We start from the raw sequence: 5,541 nt of genomic DNA, 5'->3' as shown, positions 1-5,541 counted from the left end.
CCCTATAGCTAGCTGGCCAGAATTTGATGGAATATTGCATAAACAACCTCATACATCAATCCGAATCCCCTAATGAAGAATGAAATCAGTCAATCAGGTTATATTTTGTTTATCAGCTGAATGAAATCTGTCAATCAGGTTATATGTACTTTATCAGCTGAATGAAGTCTGTCAATCAGGTGATATGTTGTTTTTCATCTGAATGCAATCTGTCAATCAGGTAGTATGTTGTTTATCAGCTGAATGAAATCTGTCAATCAGGTTATATGTACTTTATCAGCTGAATGAAGTCTGTCAATCAGGTTATATATTTTTTAACAGCAGAATGAAGTCAGTCAATCAGGTTATATTTTATTTATCAGCTGAATGAAATCTGTCAATCAAGTTATATATAGTAGTTTATCAGCTGAATGAAGTCTGTCAATCAGGTAGTATGTTGTTTATCAGCTGAATGCAATCTGTCAATCAGGTAGTATGTTGTTTATCAGCTGAATGAAATCTGCCAATCAGGTTATATGTACTTTATCAGCTGAATGAAGTCTGTCAATCAGGTTATATGTTTTTTAACAGCAGAATGAAGTCAATCAATCAGGTTATATTTTGTCTATCAGCTGAATGAAATCTGCCAATCAGGTTATATGTAGTTAATCAGCTGAATGAAGTCTGTCAATCAGGTTATATGTTGTTTATCAGCTGAATGCAATCTGTCAATCAGGTAGTATGTTGTTTATCAGCTGAAAGAAATCTGTCAATCAGGTTATATTTTGTTTATCAGCTGAATGAAATCTGTCAATCAGGTTATATGTACTTTATCAGCTGAATGAAGTCTGTCAATCAGGTGATATGTTGTTTTTCATCTGAATGCAATCTGTCAATCAGGTAGTATGTTGTTTATCAGCTGAATGAAATCTGTCAATCAGGTTATATGTACTTTATCAGCTGAATGAAGTCTGTCAATCAGGTTATATATTTTTTAACAGCAGAATGAAGTCAGTCAATCAGGTTATATTTTATTTATCAGCTGAATGAAATCTGTCAATCAAGTTATATATAGTAGTTTATCAGCTGAATGAAGTCTGTCAATCAGGTAGTATGTTGTTTATCAGCTGAATGCAATCTGTCAATCAGGTAGTATGTTGTTTATCAGCTGAATGAAATCTGTCAATCAGGTTATATGTACTTTATCAGCTGAATGAAGTCTGTCAATCAGGTTATATGTTTTTTAACAGCAGAATGAAGTCAATCAATCAGGTTATATTTTGTCTATCAGCTGAATGAAATCTGCCAATCAGGTTATATGTAGTTAATCAGCTGAATGAAGTCTGTCAATCAGGTTATATGTTGTTTATCAGCTGAATGCAATCTGTCAATCAGGTAGTATGTTGTTTATCAGCTGAAAGAAATCTGTCAATCAGGTTATATGTTGTTTATCAGCTGAATGAAGTCTGTCAATCAGGTTATATGTTGTTTATCAGCTGATTGAAGTCTGTCAATCAGGTTATATGTAGTTTATCAGCTAAATGAAGTCTGTCAATCAGGTTACATGTTGTTTATCAGCTGATTGAAATCTGTCAATTAGGTTATATGTTGTTTATCAGCTGAATGCAATCTGTCAATCAATTAGTATGTTGTTTATCAGCTGATTGAAATCTGTCAATCAGGTTATATGTAGTTTATCATCTGAATGAAGTCTGTCAATCAGGTTTATATGTTGTTTATCAGCTGAATGAAGTCTGTCAATCAGGTTACATGTTTATCAGCTGAATGAAGTCTGTCAATCAGGTTATATGTTGTTTATCAGCTGATTGAAGTCTGTCAATCAGGTAGTATGTTGTTTATCAGCTGAATGAAGTCTATCAATCAGGTTATATGTTGTTTATCAGCTGATTGAAATCTGTCAATCAGGTAGTATGTTGTTTATCAGCTGAATGAAATCTGTCAATCAGGTTATATGTTGTTTATCAGCTGAATGAAATCTGTCAATCAGGTTATATGTTGTTTATCAGGTAATATGTTGTTTATCAGCTGAATGAAGTCTGTCAATCAAGTTATACGTTGTTTATCAGCTGAATGAAGTCTGTCAATCAGGTTATAAGTTGTTTATCAGCTGAATGAAGTCTGTCAATCAGGTTATACGTTGTTTATCAGCTGAATGAAGTCTGTCAATCAGGTTATAAGTTGTTTATCAGCTGAACTAACTGACTGACCTGTTAATCAGGTAATGTGTTGTTAACATTACAGTCATGTAAGCTTATTAATTATGATTATCAAATCTATTACTCTTAATTGCTAACAAAATTGACACATAATAAAGCTTGGATTTTTATGATCAAATTTACAGCCTTTATAGAATAACAGCTTTGGTTCATGAAGTTCAATTGAAATAGGATTATTCCATGTTGGATTCTAGTGTTGGTCTATTACAATTAGATGTATTAGTTACATGCTGCAAAATGTCAAGCTCGTGCAACATTTAAAAATACTTCACTGATAAAACGTCATTCACAGTTTGAGTCTGTAGTGTTAAAAGGGATACATTCATTTGAATATTAACTTTGGTGTATAGTGTGGAGAAATCAATCTAGACCGACTCTTTGATGGGGATTCAAATTTATGGCTCCACATCGCTAAGCAGATAATTCTAATTAAATATTCTATTTCCTTCGACTAAGAAGTTATTAAAGCTGATATTAGTAAGGTGACATCGTCAATTTCTCTTGAATTTGGAAATCTGAATATCACAAGGCCTTGCATCTAAAAAATGTACATTAAATTTAACAGTCAAAAAACCTTTTATATTTCTACTCTAGAAGGTGTTTTCTTGCTGACCCTTAAAGGTACGGAGATTTTTGTCACTGATTAGAATTTCGTCATCTGCAAGTCAGACCGTCATGGTGGACAACAACTGGAGTTTTTTTGTCACCTTGTGTCAGTCAATGAAACTCTTGATAAGACTCTACTTGGCGAAAAAAATTCCACGACCAAGACCAATCCAATCGTGTGTCATTATAAACTACAAACGCAATTTAACAGGTTTTCCCCCAATTGTATTCAATCAATTTTCATGGAATAAAAAGAGGTTTGATACAAGCACTATATCCCTTTGATAATCCAGTGATCACGAACACACATGGATATCAGATTTCAATGGATTAGGATTAACTTGAGACGTAAATACATCCTTGCGAATGTTTGAGACCTGGCTTTAAATCCGTTTAAAATTAACTCCCACTTCTATCTAATCAAGATAAGTTCAGACATAGCCTGCTGGTTTTTTTCTAAGAATTATGGGATTAAAATAGCTTACTGAACTAGATTTACCCTTAATGAACATGTGAGATTGTCTCCCACCTGTTTAGATGGTTAACTTTTACCACAGTGATTGATTCCTTCCTGTATATACAGCAAGTGTAATGATCAAAATAAAGGATGTCTATGATTTTGTGTACTTGTTAAATGCCTCAACAACAAAGTTTGTTCAGTACAAAAAAAAACAGTGGCCATGGTCCTTATTCAAGCCTGTGAAAGATCTTATTTTGAAGTGGAAATTAAACCCTCTAAATGCTAAAAATTCATCTCAGGCTATCTGAAATCCAATGACTGCTGGGCACCTCTGGCAGACCCCCAGCCACATGTCAAAGAGACATTTTCTAAATACACCACTGCTACAGATCATATCTTCATTGAGGAAAGTTTCCAAAATTCAGTGACTTTGTGAAGTTTGACATCTGATTATTACATACAACAATCTGAACAATCTGACATCTTTTTTAAGTCCTGATTTCTTTCCTTCTTATGACAGTTAAAAATACACACTCTGAGTGCTACCACATTCTGTGTATTACAAATTTAAAAGCTAATAATTTGAACAGGCAGATAAACCTGCATAATTTGACATCTAGTTATCTTGACCAATAAAACCTCAATAAGATAATTTGACATGTAATCAGGATAAAGTCAAAGGATTGCATGTGTCAATTCTTTTGATGTATCACTGGAAATGAGATCAAGGTTCTTGCCTTGATAACCATTGGCTTTAGTTAAGAACCAAGGTTGCCTTTAAATACAATTTTTTATGATCCCAACAAAGTTATGATCAAAATAGATTGTTTGTAAATTTTACTTGTTAATTAGAGCTATAAAGAGGATAAATGAAATGTACCTATATATAAGCCAAAAGAGGTTGCAGATACAGAGCTATAAATAGTAACTATGATGACTTTAATGTTGTAATCAAGAAGCATGAGGTATTACAACACTTTCAGTAACCAACAGTTTTATGGGCCCATTAGATATCAGATTACAGAGAGTAGACTAAGTAGAACTAAACTACATGTAAATAAAGTTAAAAACATTCTGTAATTTTATTTGACCTGTCATGAAAACTTAATATTGACTATCACTGTTGTTGATTTCACTCTGTTCCAACTAACCTGGTCAATTCTGAATGAATCTGAAAAGTTAATTGTAAGTCAATGAGTCTTTGGAGCATTCAGTACATTATTTAGATGACCAGACCATTTTATATGGATTCTCACCAAACAACAATCATTCTGATAATTTGTGAGAAAATGATTGGTTGTTGAAGATGTTAAAGACTCTATAACCGTATTTCCACTGAGAATTGTTAAGTAAAGCTGACTGTAAGCTTAGAGCCTGCTTTATTACTAAACACCCTGAGTTTAACTGGTTCTGAACGACTTTAGTCTTGATCAAAAGTCCGCACATTATTGACAACTCATGATGCACATGGCCACTCATGATGCACAAGACTACCGTTTAACAGAAATTTAACTGTTGCGCATGAGCAGTTAAAGTGAACAAAGCAACGTTAAATTACAAATATCTAAAAGTCCAAATGTTGGTTGCGTTTCTGTTAAGGAAAGGAAAGACCAGGCCCCCCTGATGCTGAAATTGATAAAAAGCTGGTTTTTTGTGTTTCCACTGAGTACAGTGAACGCCGACTTTCAGAAAACACATGAAGGCTTAAAGCCGGCTTTTTTCCTTAGTGGAAACAGTTATTCACTATAAACATACCACAGTTATCATATTGACTTACTAATGAAGGATGTGCTAGTCAGATATTATCTAACCAAGGTTTAATTTAGATTGAAAAATTTGATAAGCAATTTATCGCAGCAAATTTTATTTTTGGCTCATGAAGTTATATTTTGATTAACATTCCATAAAAATTTGGTATAAATTCAAAATTTTAGAGTTGTAGACTTGAGGTAGATCTTATCAACAACGTTTAGTTAAATTGATCATGATAGTTGGCATATATTTCTATATTTGAACAAAAAATGTTGGATTGCTAAAGGGGTCATTTTGACTTGCAAACTGCAATACTGCTTAAAGGAATACTACCTCTTAGAATAGACATAAAAGTCCATGACTAAAGAATAGAATCTCTATATAAGAAAATATATTCTTTAAACTAAATTTTTCCATACCAAGCATGTTTCTAAATTACTTAGTTTAATGAATGATTACCTAGTGTTATGGATTTATTAGATTATAGAGAGAATCTTTTGTATAGTT

This window comes from Lottia gigantea, assembly GCF_000327385.1.
Source record: "Lottia gigantea unplaced genomic scaffold LOTGIsca_99, whole genome shotgun sequence".
NCBI classification, from domain to species: domain Eukaryota; kingdom Metazoa; phylum Mollusca; class Gastropoda; family Lottiidae; genus Lottia; species Lottia gigantea.
The sequence above is the reverse complement of the archived record's forward strand: the minus strand, read 5'-3'. Positions refer to the sequence as shown.